Source organism: Anguilla rostrata, chromosome 7, assembly GCF_018555375.3.
Source record: "Anguilla rostrata isolate EN2019 chromosome 7, ASM1855537v3, whole genome shotgun sequence".
Classification (NCBI taxonomy): Eukaryota; Metazoa; Chordata; class Actinopteri; order Anguilliformes; family Anguillidae; genus Anguilla; species Anguilla rostrata.
The window spans coordinates 54,594,484-54,612,212 of NC_057939.1; the positions used below are offsets into that span (position 1 = coordinate 54,594,484).

Sequence of the window (17,729 nt, forward strand, 5' to 3'; positions counted from 1 at the left end):
CAACGGTAAAAAGGGTAGATCTAGACAATTAACAAATTAAAATTATTCAATATACCGTTTGGACATAATAAATAGGTCCTGGGAGCTTTGCGTCACATTTCAGCAGTCCGTACATTTGAAAAACATTTCCACACTACAATGCCACAAGATAAGCAGACCAAACAAGAGAAGCAAAATGTTTGGGTTCAACTGTACATCAGTAATTTCCTATGACCTTCGACAAACTGCTGATAATCTTTGTCTGCAGCTGGTGCTATGCTTTAAAAAAAAAAAAAAAAATCTAATCTGTATCAACATATAGTATCTTTTTTATGCAAATCAGAGCTCTAGCTGTTGTTATTCTCTCCCAAGAGCCTGGGTGCAGCTTCCCGTGAAGGGTCAAAAGGTTAAGTTTGATTTCTGCTCCAGTAAAACTGCCCCCACATAGTTTTTGTGAACATAGCTGGACCGGAAGCTCTTTTCTATGCCAGTGGTTTGTAAATGAACCCCGGCGGATGACTCACTGGAACATGCGGTTTAACGGGATGACGGCGTGAGGATGACGAGGGTGAGGGGGGCAGGCACAGGTGTTGCAGTGTCTCTGGGCCTAGGTGAAGCACCTCCCTACCTTCCTAATCACGAGGTTCCCTGAAATTACAGCCCTTTGGTCTGGCGGCCCATCTCATTAAAACAAACGCTTGTTCACACTCCAATGAAACACCCGCTGCAAGGATTTAATGGAGCGTATTTAACACAGGTTTGCACGGAAGCACATCTAAAATTGCAAGTCATGTGCCAAGTGCAAAATAGATGCTTACAGTAATTTTAAAGTAAGTTTAAAAAAATTCAATTCCGTTTTTACTTTTTATGGGACAATACTTTACATGACCACTGGGGGGCAAACACAAGCCAAAACAAGAAAGGCTGACTGATATTTGACTGTGCTATACACTCCAAGAAATTGTTGTGAAGTGATATTGTAAAGTGCAAATTGCTGCCCAAAGTCTAAAACTGATAGATAGACTTGGATTGGATATATTCCATTTTTACTTGACCTAAAATTGTTGTCCCCCGCCCCCCATGCACCTGTTCTCCTTCGAAGCTAGCTGTGTCTGCCATTCCCCTCACCTTCATTCCTTCATCACAGACATTATGCTGTGTTTGTGTTTCTCTTCTGCTCCTTCCTGACTGATGTCCAAGTGGGAATCAATAGCCTCATCCCCATGTACAATCCCATCCAGGGCTCCAAGGAAGATCAGATGCTCAGAATGCAAAACACAGCTTGCGTCCATTTCTGAAAGAAATAAACGGTTATTTTTTAATTAAACTAAATGCAATGCATTTATCAGTATGGAAGGACATTTCTGAATATACATTGAAATATATGCGTGTGCATATGTGTGCGTGTAGTCGCGTGTGCGTGGGAGAGGGAGTGCGTGTGCACATATGTGTCTTACTGCTGACAGCCAGTGGCCTCCTCTCTCCCCTCTCACACCTCAAATTCTCACACAAAATTTCTCCCGCCTCCCCCCCCCCCCCCCAGGACGTATTGCGAGCTGCTGAGCTGTGACAGAGGGGCGCCGCCCTGTCACACACTCCCCTCACCCCCACCCTCCCACAGCTCCTGCTCCCGGATTGGCCGTCGCCGCAGAGGGTAAATCACATCAGCGCCGTTTCAGTGGACGTTTCCGTGGCGACTCGCGGCGTAGCGGGCCGCTGTGTGGAAAATGGAAGACCGTGATTCACGCTCCCCCCCCACCCCCACCCCCCCAGAGAGCCACACAATGCCAGCCCCCTCTGCGAACACATCTCAACCTGCTCCGTGAGATGGACTATTCCTGTTCTATGCCTGCCGATTGTCTCTGTGCTGATCCACGGCTGTCTTAATTAAGTCACAAAACTTGATGTGATCTCCACACTTGGCCAACACTGGAGGATGTTGCTAATGCCTCTAATGCATTATATGTTGTATGCCCTAATCTACTCCCAGTGAATGACGTGCGGATGTGTTTAATCACTACGGTGCTTAAATATGTTCGAGTGTCACATGAAAGTTGTTGTAGTTTCCTCTTCGGTAATGTTGGTCTGCTTTTTTGTTTTTCAACGGGCTTCCATTTGCCACACAGTGGGTTGCTACGCTGTGAGTAGAAGACTGGAACCCCCTTTTCCTGAAGACCTGCTTGCCACTAGGTGGCGACCTAAAGATGGAAGTCTGAAAAAAAAATTAACCCTTTTCTTTCAGTATACAGTATATGCACCCAAATTACACTGGTTTTCTATGTCCTACTTCCCTTAATCCCTAAACAGTTTCAACCTGTTGTGCTTATTTAGTCACAGACAAGCCTAATGTACACAAAGCAGAAGGTGAAGTATATGTCAATGGACTAAAGTAACAGAACTTGCCGTTTTGTTAATTTCTTGTGTACGCTGCACCACAAAAATATGAATGTGTGCAGGTTAGACATTCAGTTATTTCTGGAATACACAATGCACATCAAATTGAGTACACTTTGTTTTTGGTCTGGGGATGATATTAATGCATTCAGTACAAAATGATCATCATTCAAAATACTGTCACATGTGCATAATGGCAACCATTCAGTAACTGTTACCAGACTAGCACCTGTTTCTAACCTTTGCTCTGCTTTTTAATTACCGTTACACTGCGGTCTCGTTCCCAGTTTGATGTCTGTGACTCGTTTGAGCGGTGTCTTGTGTAACTGTGTTTTACGTCAGGTCCCACTCGTAAAGGAGATTTCGATCTCAATGGGGTTTTTCCTGGTTAAAAAATGTTAAATATATACATAACATAAACATATACATAAAACATATTCTGACAATTATCCTGTCAAGGTGCTTATTGACTGCAACAACATAGAGATTTTAGCATCCCAACTCTTGCTCATCTTAGCAGCATGACAGCATCAATCCAGTTTCCAAAAAACCCTGTTGATTTGACAATTTTTGTAATTAAACATGCCAGAGTGCGATTTCAGTGCGTAATTAAAATAAGCCAGTGAAACCCAATTTGGCTTGAGTCCCTACGTGTCACTTTCTACCATATTTCCCCGGTTGGGCTGCGATTGCCTGTCTCCGCGGGGATTTATAGCCTCGCTGCAGTTTGGGAGGTGACTGCGGTTCCACATTCGGTGGAGTCAGGCCTGTTGTCGTGTGACGCGCTGGATGTCTTCATTATCGCCGGTGTTGTGGAATATCCAGGGCGCTTCATTAAGAGCTAATTTTTCTGGAGCTTGACGGAGGGGCTGCCTGGAAATGCTTCCTACGCCACATCCCTCATTTCCCGACTTAAAGTGTGAATAACGGAATCATTTGACAGAGCAGACGCATGCCACGCATCACCAAAGAGATCTACCCACAATACCCCAGAAATTTGGTCCATGTCTCGAAAGGCTGACACATCCCAACGGTCTCTGTGAGGGATCAACATCCTAATGTTGAAATTGTGAGACCAAAGCACAAATGGTAGGTTCATCAAAATGAAAAATGAAAATTTTTTGTAGTCTTAGCCAAGAAAAGCTAGTGGCACAGTGATTTAAAAAATGTATTTAAAGTTTTAGAAGTGGTAGTTATATCACTACATTATTTGGTTAGTGACTGAACCCTGATACTGTACCGTTGGCTGAAATATATATTCTTAGCTGCCTGTTGTTTACTGATATCCCTTTTCCGGGGCTCAGTAATTGTCATGTCTTGATGGTCGCCCACTCTGCAGCGAGTGTCACGTCTCTGCGAATTCAATGGGCCTCTCCTGAATGGCTAATTATTTACAATGGTTTTACATCACAGACGCGGCGGCAGAGTGCTCTTAAATGGGAGAGAAGCGCGCCGAAGGACAGCCGCGCAAAAAGCTTTTCCTCTTACGCGGCCGTAAGAGACGAGCGGGGTATTGACGGGCGACGCGGAGAGAGCGAAGAGCCATTGTGCTCGACAGCAACCGCGTCCTTCCAGATCATCGCCTGATTTTCACAGAAAAAGCAGGCCGGCTCAGCGCTGAGCGAGGAGGAGCGGAGAGGTCGGTTGGAATATCCAGGGAAGGAAATGAAACCCGAAACGATCGCCTCCGTGCCCCTTGTTGTCAGGAATGATAATTTCAGGTTTCCGGAAGTCTCAATTAAATCAGTTTTGGCGCGCGCATCATAGCAAATGATGTGTCGTTATTGTAACTACAGTCGCCCACACTTGCAAAAATTGTTAAGCATGACATCATCAGAAATTAAATACGCGTAATACCGACAGGTCACCTGATTCCAGAGAGATGCCATTTCCTGTCAGTCCGTAGACAGTTAACAGGCAGGTCTTACGTTATTAATACCATACATTCAGCATTTCTGGATTTTGTTTTGGTCACTGGTAGTTATTTAGTACGGCAGCTCACATCGTTATATTGTGTCCTACTTAGTTTAATTTTGTAAATTATGTTTCAGTACTCAATTGAAACGTGTGTTAGCAACACTCTTTCCCATTGTTTAGATTCAATAACTGTAGAATGGTATTCACTGGTTTGTTATCTCTTGCATTGACAGCAGGTTTATTTGACAATAAAAATGGTATCGTTAGAAACCAGTGACTTCCTATTGCCTGCCTCATTTTAGGTATTACATAAGTGAGCTGCCTTTCTATGCTACTTTGCAAGAAACACATTTTTTTTTAAAATTATTTTTGGAGGAGCAAATCCTCAGGTCTGGTGTATATATGAAAGAATTTTAGGAATTCCCTAGGCCAGGTCTTCTGGTAGACAGGTCCATGCAAACTCAATCCCATCGGTGTCAGAAGGCCTCAAAACAAGGTGAGTGAACCAAGTAAGGTGAACGTGTGCTTGTTTCCATACAAACAGCCGAGCCCTTGGTTACACTGCCTGATAAACTAAGTGTGCTAAAAACACAAGTAATTATTATATTGACTCAACAGTTTCAAATTAAGTTCACCAACAGCACTTAATAGTATATTGTGCAATCTTTTGGATAACATCTTCCCTAGCTTTCAGTTTGCTAATGCTCTGCTGCTCCTAAAGTGGAAAGAAATGAAAAACAATAACTGTGTGGAGGTTTCTGTGAGTATCCTCATACAAATAAATAAATATTTTTAATGTATTTAAACGGGAGACAATGAACAAGATAACAAATAAGCAACAGGGTGCAGTCGCTAGCGAACACACCCACATGCAGGATTATGGACTGCATTCATGGTGCTGTTTTTTCTTGGAAAGTAATTTCTTGAAACCACCTATTCAGGAAGAGTAGTGGCTTCCTGTTTGAAACTGTCTGAATCTAATAGACTTCAGGTTTCCCTTTGAGGCTAAAACCATTTTTCCGGTTCAAAAGACTTCCGACTCGTGTTTCCCCCACAATATGAATTACGTGCAATAGAACAGAACTCAAATTTCCTGTATTATTTAGTGAAAGATGTATTATTTCGAGAAGCTATTTCCGCTATCCATTTCAAAGCTATTAAATTGTCTATTCAAAACATACTTTTTTTTGGTAGTGTGATACAAATCATATCAAGATTTTTCCAAGATCATAAATAAAATGTGAAAGATGAATTATGAAATGCAGGTAATATTAATAAAGCCCATCCCAAGTGCCACAGAGGTCGCGGTCATACAGGCGCTATGGTCTGGGATAGAATTCGGACTGTGCTTTTTCCACCTATGGCCAGCTGGGTTGCACAGACGTGACCCTATCCAGCGGGGATCAAGCAGTCTTAAGGCATGAGGACCCCTGTTCCTCAGCTACAGGTTGCAGCTCTAGTCTGTAGCTGCAGTACACGTCTCTTAGGATTAGTTCTAAAACAAACCAGCTTGTTTTGCGTCTCATTCGTGGGGAAAAAAAAGTCTTTGGATTCTGTGTTAAACTATAATTAAGTTAGTTGCTTACTAATTCAAACTGAAATGCAAGTACTAAACACACACACGCACACACACACGTGAGCACACACACACACACATACTATATATACTTTTTAATACTTTTAAATATTTAAATAATAGAATGATATATCCTCTTTTTTTATAAATGAATAATACATGCATTATGCCAATCTGTTAATTCTCTGTGCCGTTATGTGAGTCCAGTGTGCCATAATGGAAGCAGGCAGTGCTTCCGGCCTGCACAGGAAGGGGTTAACCCGAAAACAATAACAAGGGGGGGGGGGTTGGGTCATGGGGTGGGGGGGTTGGGGGGTGGTGGGGTATGGTGGGGGCCACTGCCCCGGGGTGTCAGGCTCTCTGTTCACTGACAGTGTCGTGCACCCACCGCCCAGAGTGCGCTGACAGGCGCACAAAGACAGACAGCTCCAATTAATCCCGGGGGGTGGGGGGGGCAGGAGGGGGGGGGGGCATGGGGGGTTAGGGGGGGCGCCTGACAGTTTGGCAGAGCTGCAGAGAATTGAAAAGGAGGAGGGTGCTAAAAAAAATGGTGAAGGCACAAGCAATTGTCAAATCATAATTAAATGATGAATCGCTAGTCCATTATTAGCAATAGTTTTTCCCTCTCCACCCCAAAAAAAAAACAAAACAAACATCTAAAAATAAAACTAGACCATGAGCAATTCGGTCAGAGGAGAGGGTTGTACAGTTTGTACACACCACTTTATATTTTCAAATCATGTGTCTTCAACGTAACACAGTCTGTAAATCCACTACCATGCTCACTGCATTCGCAATACACAGCACAGCCAGTAGAATGGAACATACGCTGTTTAGAAACTGACCACTCAGGAGACAGGGCGCTGTATTCACTGTTGTGGATTAATAGTTTTACATCAACCCTCAAAAACACAATGAATTCACCTGTGAATTTTAGTAACAGGGAAAAACTCTCTCTTAAATTTTCCAGGGATCAGAAAGTACTGCTTATTTTGCAAACTTGTACCAAGCATCTGATACTGGCTGTGGTACTAAATTGGACAAAACCGTTCCAAAGCTAAACAACTACAATGTCATGAAATTATTTCCTATTATATTTTGAGGCCTAACTAGTGGGTGAAATGTCCCCGTGCACTTGTCTGTAACATTGAGTTATTATTTCTTGAAAGCATTTCTCAGTCTTTTGTTTCGCACACGTCCTTTAGAGGAGCCGTTGTTGAACACTTGATGTAATGTTCTTCTGAAGCCTATGGTGACGAACCTTAGTGTGAAGCAGCTAGCACAGGAAACAGCTCAAGGTCATATCCTGGAGAAAAGGGAATTCTGGGTAAGGACAGCACAGCAGCACAGATGCTGTTAGCGGAGGCTAGCACCCCAGGTCGGGTTGCACGCGTCAGGTCAGGTGGCGGATCGCCGTGGCGACCGTGTCACGGTCGCCGCGCGGCTCCGCGGTCAGGTGGATGTTTTCCAATCACGTTCTCGGTTTTCAGCACGACCTACATTCCCGACACGGCCCGACGGCCGTGATCTCCGGGCGCAGGGGTCCCTGCTCGCGTGATGACCTGCGCTACCGTGGTCGATCGTCTGGAACCGCCTCTATTAATATGGGGTGAGAAGGGGGGGGGGGGGGCGAAGGTGGGGGGAGTCGAGTCGCGAGGCTGTCCCATTTAGAGCTGCACGGGGCACCTCCTGCCGGATCGACACACAGACAGGGACGGCTGAAGCCGTTATTCAGACCGATGTGGGACAACAGCGGCCGGGGAGGGTGGGTAAAGGTTTGATATCTCCAACCTGGGGGAGCGGTAGAGACTGCAGACTGGGGGGGACGGAGATGGAGATTGTAGACTAGGGGCAGAGGTACAGATTACAGACTGGGTGCAGAGAGGAGCCATCACAGACTGGGGGGGGGGGCGGGGGGGATTGGTGATGTAGTGATTACAGACGAGGGTAGGGGGTTGTTGTTAGTGAGTGGACCAAGGGTTGGGTGGTTTTGGGGACTTCGCCAGCTATCATGCATGGATTGTTATCTTCATTTAGCCCCCCACCCCAGATGGCTCTAAGATCAATTCTTGCAGCTTCCTTCACAACAATTCTGAACATCCCATCAAAACCCTTTTATGAGAAATGAATCATAGTACAAAAAAAACAACTTAAAACTTCTGCAGTTTCTGCGGCCCATGCGGATTTAACACGGCCCTTCTTCCAGAGTGCAATGCGTGCGCGCTACCTGGCACCGCGTGTTAGGCCTGTGCGCAGTGCTGATGCAATTAAATATGCATCCGGCTCTGTAGGGTCACAGCGGTGGGTCTGCAGGTAAGATCACCTGAGCCACAGAAACACAGAGCTCACCTCACCTCAGCCTACCCTTCGACAGGAACTGACGGAGGCCCAGGTAAGATCAGCTGAGCCACAGACACACAGAGCTCGCCTCACCTCAGCCTACCCCTTCGACAGGAACTGACGGAGCTCCAGGTAAGATCACCTGAGCCACAGACACACAGAGCTCGCCTCACCTCAGCCTACCCTTCGACAGGAACCGACGGAGCTCCAGGTAAGATCAGCTGAGCCACAGAAACACAGAGCTCGCCTCACCTCAGCCTACCCTTCGACAGGAACCGACGGAGCTCCAGGTAAGATCACCTGAGCCACAGAAACACAGAGCCCGCCTCACCTCAGCCTACCCTTCGACAGGAACTGACGGAGGTCCAGGTAAGATCAGCTGAGCCACAGAAACACAGAGCTCGCCTCACCTCAGCCTACCCTTCGACAGGAACTGACGGAGGTCCAGGTAAGATCCCCTGAGCCACAGAAACACAGAGCCCGCCTCACCTCAGCCTACCCTTCGACAGGAACTGACGGAGGCGCAACATCTCCCCCGCGGTTTCAGTCCGCCGTCTTCAATTCCTCGGGCTAACCGGAAAATAACGACCCAGGATTTTTCAGCAGCGCGGATGCAGATTGATTGCTAAATGTTGTTAGGCGCTATTTGTTGTTGCCGTCCCCTGCTCCCATTACCTTCAGCGTTGCACACATTCGCCACTGGTGTACAAATTAGCCGTGAGCAGCCGCGGCGGGTAATGCATTTCGCCTTCCTGTTTCGCCACTCCCGCGTTCCCGGTAAAGAGCGTACAAATGTTGCGCTGGATAAGAGAAGGGAAAAACAATTACAGCCCCATTAAGGGCTCCTCGGGAAGCCCATTAATCCAGGAAGCTGCAACGGCAGGCAGGCAGGCAGGCAGGCAGGCAGCAGCTGTACGCTTCTGCCGGTGACAATGGGCCCATTACTGTACCCCGAACTGTATCTACCGCCAAAGATTTCAAATGCGGGGAAAGGCTAAATACTAAAAAGATAAATACCGTCCTGGTAAAAAAAAAAGAAAAAAAGAAGAAGAAACAAACCGGAGCAATTAAGTGATTAAAAGCTATTTGTAGGCTCCCAGATGCCATATTCAGCTAAAGGACAACGCTGCAGTTGTAGGTGATGCGTCTTACAGCACAGATCGTGCAGTGTACAATGCATAATTAGCCGTAGTTTCCCTCCGATATCATCAACAATGTGCAGGGACTCCCCTGTCTTATTGCATGGCAGCTGATCTGGTCTGTTGGGCACCTGAGGCCTTACTGCACTGTTGGGAAATGTTGTCCGGCACTTTGGTACAACAAGACCAGGTCAAAACCTAGTATATGGCTGGACCTACCACACGTGATCCGGCCGACCAATGGTGTAACTTCATCAGTCACTCAGTCACAGACATTTGCGTTTGTAGGGCTGGCCCCGCCGTTGCGGTCCAGCCAAAAAAAAACTGTACAGCAAGGCAAGCCTTGTTTGTGTCTGTGGTGTCTATTGCTTGTGATTGTTAACGCGTCGCATAAAATAACTAATCGGAGTGGCATTCCTCAAATACTGAGCCATGGCTAACGTGTAGCCTAAATGACAGTCAGGAACTACTTCAGATAAAAGCCAGAGATTACTAATCACGATGAACTGGAAAGAAATATGCTGACTCCAGCATGTGTAGCCAATCCACCCTTTTTCATTTTAATATCATATCTGCTGAGGATGCAGAATGTTGGTCAAGCAGTGGTTTAGTTTCCATCAGTCGGAAATGTATTTATTTATTGTGGGATTCGAGCAATTCGCGCTACAGCGGTATCCCCATGTGGTGGGAATCCCAGTTTGCATTAATTATCTTGAAACAGAATCATAATCTGTGACTAGGGGTTTCAGGGGCTGCTGTAGTTCCAGATTGATGTGTGAGACACAAATGAGGGCCTAAATTCGCCTGGCCTTTGGTATCGTCGGCCCACTGTTGCTCTCCAGCTATTAACTAAGTGAACTACATTTTTTTTAGTCGTTTAAATAAAACTGATCTTCCATTAAAGGGAGGGAACTAGTTAATGTATTATTTTACTGTTGACATATTACCATTACCAAATGGATCTGATTGTGAAGCTCAACCGAAGTAACTCTTTTTTTTTTAAAGAGGGGTGTTCCATTTAAAGAGTCATTTGCGTTGCGATGAACATGCCTATCCCGCAGTAGGCACTGCCGTGCGCCCAGTTAATAGAATCTGCATTATCCCGTATAAGCGGGACGGATGCACATTTGCATGTATATATCCGCTGGTTGCTCAGCGCTTTATTATTAAATTCTGACAGGCTATCCCACCCACTGGCTGCAGCGCTCGCAACAACTTCGCCAGGAAACACGCTGTGGACCAAACAGTCGCCGACGCGCGGCAAAAATGCTAAACACGCCGTGCACTCAGAATGCTAATTTATGGATGTTGTGTTGCAGTGCGGAGTGAAGCCGTGAACGCAGTCTCTCTTCCCGGCAGATTAAAGCAGGGTTGCACGTAAATGATCCGTGCCATAAGCTCTTGAACAATGCATAACTTTCTTGAGGGTGTCCGGAAATAATTCAAGCGCTATGGCTAGATGGCACAAGCATTCCAATCGATCCTTTTCCATATATTCACCATTTATGATAGCATAGTGTTGTTGAATTCGAATTTCCTTTGGTTTATTTTCATGAGGTGTAAGTAAGGTGTGTTTGACCTGATTATAGGCCCATGATGCATTGCTACCATGTGATATATTGACACAATAATGCAACATACCTATCTTTGAGTGCCCTTGTGAATGAATCTACTATTAAAATAAGTTTTTAATCTCTTTTTCATTTATTACAGTGTGGAATATCCTGTAACTCACCTCAACCCTTTCTTGCATATTATCAACAAAAAAAAGTACCCAAAACTTGTATCCAGTCTCTGCTCCTTTTTCGTCAACAGTACACCGGCAGTTCTATACTGTTATACTGAGAACTACCCAACTTACTGAGGTGGCACAAACATACAACTGGCGCGTGATAGGCTGGAAGAATTGCTATTCCTGATGAGGCAGAGAATTCCCCCCCCTCCCTTCCTCCTTCCCTCCTTTCCCTCCCTCCCCTCCTCCCTCCCTCCCTGCGCCATGTTGTGACTAACAGCACATCTCTCCATGGACTCCCAGTCACAAGTCAATCAGCTGGTGCTTTGCCCTTTTTTTTCATCCAGGAGGCTGAATTTTGCTCTTCACTTTTGTCATTTTGCCAGGAATGCCTCTCAGGGTGACAGAGACCCTGGTCAAAGACCTGGTACAAAGGATTGCACCTGGCGTCTTTAATTATACAATTTGATTTGGTCTACTTGTTTCTTGTGTATAGACTCATCAGAATATACATTTAATACATTGCATTTCCTAATGTGTAGAATGTTTTACTGCTGTCCATTAGAGGATTCATTTGACTTCCCTGTTAAAGAATAAATATACATATAAAAGCTTCCCTGGATTGTTTGAAGTTTTCTCAAAAAAACTTTCCAGAGTGGTTATTCTGTAAAACTTTCCAGAGTGGTTATTCGGTAAAACTGTCCAGAGTGGCTATTTGGTAAAACTGTCCAGAGTGGCGGTGTCATTTCTGGAGCGTCTGCCGAGCGCCGTGCTGAAGAGCGGCAGGAAACAGGAAGTGGATGTGGCGGCGCACGCAGGCCGCCTGTGGGAAGCGAGGCGAGGGAGGAAGTGGTGTTAAGAGCGGTCCCCCAGCAGGCCGGAGCCACACTCCCGCCACTCACGTTTCCTTTTAGGCAATTACCCTTTCACCTGGACACGCTCCCCCGGAGTGGCACGGCCCAAACACGCCACACAGAGAGCGGCCCGGGCCCGCCGGGGCGGAGAGAGGGAGCGAACAAAGGCCCGTCCAGCCATGTCAGAGCCTGTGCACTTACACACACACACACTACACACAACATCACACAACACGCACGCGCGGCGAGAGACGAATCAAGGTACACACCTCACCACACGCACACACTACACACACACATCAACAGCAGCACGCACCAACACACTACACACACACACATACACACCACATGCACACACATACACAACACATCAAAACCATCACACACACAGCACACACACCACACACACACACACGCACACACGCACGCACGCACGCACGCACCCACATACACACACACACACACGCACTCATACACACTCATACACACACACATGCGCACGCACACACACATACACACACACAATACACACACATGCACGCGTACACATACATGCAAACGCATACACGCACACACACACACGCGCACACACACGCACCTGCATGTACACACACGCACACACATGCACGCACACACACACACACACACACACACAATCTCTTTCTCTCTCTCTGCCTTTGTCTTGTCTGTGAAAATCCAGAGGAAATAAGGACATTTAGTGTATATCCACATATATAGTGTGTTTTCATTTTAAGTTTTTGCAGGAAATATAACTGACAAAATTTACAGACATATTTTTGTATTGGAATTTATTATTTATTTCTATTATTACCATTATATTATCATTTATTACTTATATTATTATCGTACTTGTGGTTATGTCACTGTAAATGATGATGACGATGATGATAATAATGATGATGGTGCTCATGATGATGATATTGTTGTAAATAATAGAATTAGCTCCTAGTGTGATTGTTTTAGACACATCTGACCTGCAGTGTGACAAAGGGTTATACCCTTTTATCAAGTTCAGGGTCAATCAAAAGGCATTGTATATTGCACTGCCTTAAACATATCTTCAGGAGCAACACACTAAAAACATCTGCTTCTTACTAAATGTCAGATATCTCCCTGACGGGGTTTACGCAGCAGAGGCGTCTGTTGGTATTTTCTACCTCAATGAACAAAAATACATCGGAAATAAACGCAAAATGTCGGTGTATATGCGTCTGGAATTTGGCTTGTGTACCGTCCCGTCCTGTTCGTCTGGAGCTAATCTTTATGCTCTCTGTGACCTCCTCACTGCAAACCCCTGCTAAATATATTATTCCCGAGGGGCTTTCGTTGCTGCTTGGTGTCAGAAATCAATATGTATGAGGCGCGAGGATGGGAATTTCTAATAGATCTCCGCGGCCCCGCGCTGCTCTTCAATATCTGCCTCGGACTATTAGTGCCGGCTCAGTGCCGGTGAAATAACCGAGATAATCTTTTAAGGTACTTTTCTTAAGGTGGAACCGCAACTCCGGTTGTTTCTTTTTTCTCTCCCAAATATCAGTGGAATTTGTTTCAATGCAAAGTCTTATTTGACTTAATTTCTTTGGTAGTCTATATTTAAGTAGTCTTGTTTAAGTCTTGTTTTTGTTTTGTGTTTTTCTTTTCTTTCCCTTTAGTGGTTTACAGTACATATTTCTTGTCCGCATTTGAAGGAAGCTACTTATTTTCACGCCTTATTTTTCCAAACTGTTTGTGAGGGCATTTACACAGGTTTATTTCTGGTGATAATTGGAGAAGCATATTATCAAAGAAGGTAATTATGAAAGGCAGTTCATCAGGTAACATGTGTATTCATATGTAGATTTACTTCTCTAGTTCTGTTTCCGAGACTTACCATTGGCATAATGTTACAAGAAACAGACTGTATATTATTTTCACCTACTACCCAGTTTTGTGCAATATGAAAATTAAATTATTGCATTAAATATGAAATGGTACTTAACACAGCATTGGGACATATATATTTCACTTTTCCCCTGTGTATTTGAATCTCCTTCTACTGACTATTTTAGAAAACTGTAGCCCTTGAAGATCTTTTCCTTCAAAATCACTAATTTCTGGGGGGATAAGGATAAACACGGAGGTGTTTATGTGATATTCAGGAAGGATGCCCTGCGTTAATTGTCTCGCTCTTGAATGCGGAGCTGATTTTGGTGCAGCGCATTACCCTGTGCAGGCAGCCCTGAGCTGAAATCTCTGAGGCTGCAGTGCTGATGTCACTCTACTCAGAGAGAAAAAGACATCCGGCTTCAGAAAGCGTGTGTGTGTGTGTCTGTGTGTGTGCGTGCTGTGGGGGGGTGGGGTGGGGGGTGGGGGGTGGCAGGGAGGCAGTAAGGGGTGGGGGGGGGGGGAGACGCAATCCCAGGGGAAGCGGGGGATGAAATTATTCCGTGGACATTGGCTGTTTTCTCTCTCCAATTCACACAGAGCGCCAATGCGTGTGCAGTCTGCGTTTACAGCTTTCTGCTCCAGGACTGCACACACTACAACACCGAGACAACAAAAACTATATTCTTCACATCTGATACAAAAGTTATTATTATTATTATTATTATTATTATTATTATTATTAGAGCAAAATTGTTTTTTTTTTCAAGATGCCATGGTTAGGCTTGCTTAATTTTTACCATGGTAGATGAAGAGGTAGAAAATGATACCATCAATGTAATCAATTGAGAGTTAAGGTTTTTATAGTGTGACCTATTTTAACACTTTGAGGTTGAACAAGCTGGCTTTAGCAATTACACCTGTATTGCCTAGAAGCTAGCCATACCCCTTGTGCACAGATAGTTTCTGTGGTGCAGGGTATGTTTCCTATATACTCACACACAACATGATTCAATTATTATTACAAACCTGTTACTCATTAAATAGTTCTGTGGAATACTGTGGAATGTAACAAATCAGCAATGGGTTGTAAGATCAATCAGCAATTGATTAACACCAATCAGCAATGGGTTAAGACAAATCAGTAATGGATTAAGACCAATCAGTAATGGATTAAGACCAATCAGCAATGAATTAAGACTAATCAGCAATGGGTTAAGACCAATCAGCAATGAGCTAAGACCAATCAGCAATGAATTAAGACTAATCAGTAATGGATTAGGAGAACTCAGTAACTGATTAAGTTAATCAGTAATGGGTTAAGACCAATCAGCAATGGGTTAAGACCAAACAACAACGGGTTCGCTATAACCCTGTACTAACTCTTTGTCACCCCACTTTAAACATCTTGCAGTTCCCAATTTAGCACAATAACACATCTTTCCAAGAACACACACTTGTCTTTCCTACTACCTGAACGTCCCCAGGTGTGTTTCCTTCTGGGTTCTGGCTGATTCAGGTTTACATCAGAGCTCTCATGTTTCCAAAGTTTCCCCAGAGCTGTCTCTTGTTCTGAAGATGTAGGTGTCATCGGGAGGGCAGAGGTCACCTGCTGAAGGTGTCCCCCAGGTCCTAGTTATCACTGCATGCGCAAGACAAGCATTTATAACCCGGAGAAAAATTTAAATGAATATTTAGTGGCTATTTTCATTAACATAATTGGCTTTTGGAAAATACCCACCAAAAACAATGACTTAGTGCTAGTGGCAGATTTCCTAAAAACACTCAGGATAATTTGCACCAGTACAAGTAAATCTGCCTCAAAGTGCTTGAAGCTCTTTAGTCCTGTTGCTTAGTCCAAGAGATAAAGGTATTGTGTTATGACAACACTAAACCTTTAGCCCAGTGATAGCATGCAGCAGGGTGAGCGAATCCATGCAGGGATACATATAAACACAGGATAACATAAACACAGTGTTCCCCAGGAGCACCACATCTGCATTATGTATTGGCGGGACCAATCAGCACGCAGGGAGGTGAACCACAAAGATGGACGTGATATAAAGATCTTTGTGCGGTAAAGCAGAGCCGGTTGACTGAGGTGTCAGGGTAACTTAGTTGAGGAATTCAGCGTGCACTGGGAGAGCAGCCAGCCCCGTCACTTGCTAAAAACCTGGATAATTACCTCCCTCAGGTATAAATAAACAAACATCCTCAGTTAGCGCTCCAGCAGGGGAATTTCTGCCGGGGAGAGCAGAAGGCAATCATTTAGGAAGCGGCGCTGCGCGGGGAGGAAGACAACCTGAGAGGCAGGTGCTGCGGTGGAGGTTTTGGCTTGCTTTCACACAGACTCCCTGGCAGCGTGTGTGTGTGTGTGTGTGCGTGTGTGTGTGTGTGTGTGTGCATGTGTATGTGTGTTTGGGTGTGTGTGCGTGTGTGTATGCGTGTGTGAGTGTGTGTGCGTGTGTCTGTGTGTTTGTGTGTGTGTGTATGTGTGTTTGGGTGTGCATGTGTGTGTGTGCGTATGCATGTGTCCATGTGTGTGTGCATGTGTGTGTGTGTGTGTGTTCGTGTATGTGTGCGTGTGTGTACTCAGAGATATTAAGAATTACAAAAACTGCACACATGAAATAAATACTCATTGACTTCATTACTTCATTAGTTCCCTTTTTGTTGGGGGGGGGGGGGGGGCAGGGTGTTGGACTACACGTGTTGTTTAGGTACATATGAAACATTAATATTCAATTCCATTATAAAATCGCTGTAATTAAAGGATAAAGAAACCACAGTTGTCTATTTTTATTTTCACCAAAGGACTTAACGTGACCTCCTTTTCCCCCTCTTCAGCAATGATTGCACCCTGCGTGCCTGTGACATTTCAGTGGATCTTTTTTTTACCGGTAAATCATGGTCCACTTAGCTGCATAGTCCTCAGCAGCTCTACAGCTCCTGGCCATGTGGGCTTGGGATGTTCATGCTGACCCAAAGCATCCCAGTGCTGCTCTGTTTGGGTGTTTGGGAGGTGAATAGGTTGGTCAGTCCATCGCTTGTGTTGCATACATAGCTCTGTGTCGAATGCATTTGACACGGCCTGACACATGCATTAGACATGGACCGTGCATTATCATGCTCGCATGTGAGGGCATTATGTTGCAGGAGGGGTGCATTATATATGCATTAAATTTTCCACTGAAAGTGTCTGCTACATGGTTTGTATATGTGTGCTTGCAGGTAGCAGCTCACATGCCATGTTACTTTTAGCACAGATTCTAACGGCACATAATTTATAAATGAATGCTAGTGGTAGTTCTGCTAATGAATGCTAGTGGTAGCTCTGCTAAAGAATGCTAGTGATAGATCTGCTAATGAATGCTAGTGGTAGCTCTGCTAAAGAATGCTACTGATAGATCTGCTAATGAATGCTAGTGGTAGCTCTGCTAATGAATGCTAGTGGTAGCTCAGGTAGCATTAGCCAGGTAGTGCAGGCTAGGCTAGGGTTAGCCAAGGCTACGCATCGTGCACTTTAGCCCAGGCAGCGCAGGCAGCATTAGCCCAGGCAGCACAGGCTAGGCTAGGGTTAGCCAAGGCTACACATCACATGCAGTAGCCCAGGCTACAGTGGCTGTGCTGTTTGGTGCCCAGAACCTGTTCAGCTGAGCCAGGGGGAAATTCAACTGCAGTACAGTACAGTACATGCTTACAGGGATGGACATCTGCACAGCTGCACCTGTTCACAACAGCTGCACTGGGCTACATGCGCGGCATGTGATAAAGAGAGAGAGAGAGAGAGAGAGAGAGAGGGGGAGAGTGAGAGAGAGTGAGAGAGAGGGGGGAGAGCGAGAGCAAGAAGAGAGAGTGTGAGAGTGAGAGAGAGGGGGGAGAGGGAGAGCAAGCGAGAGAGAGTGTGAGAGTGA

At 45.1% G+C, this 17,729-nt stretch overlaps 1 long non-coding RNA gene across 2 annotated transcripts; it reads right to left on the reverse strand.

The window, feature by feature from the left end:
- Window positions 1-32: 32 nt before the first annotated feature.
- Window positions 33-15,437, reverse strand: LOC135260081 (uncharacterized). 2 transcript variants are annotated; one of them, XR_010331463.1, is made up of 4 exons: window positions 15,289-15,437; window positions 2,636-2,757; window positions 1,108-1,273; window positions 33-703 (listed from the first exon to the last, which is right to left on the reverse strand). It is a non-coding gene; the product is annotated as an uncharacterized LOC135260081 (long non-coding RNA). The 2 variants fall into 2 exon arrangements; XR_010331462.1 differs by lacking the exon at window positions 2,636-2,757.
- Between the last annotated feature and the right edge of the window lie 2,292 nt (window positions 15,438-17,729).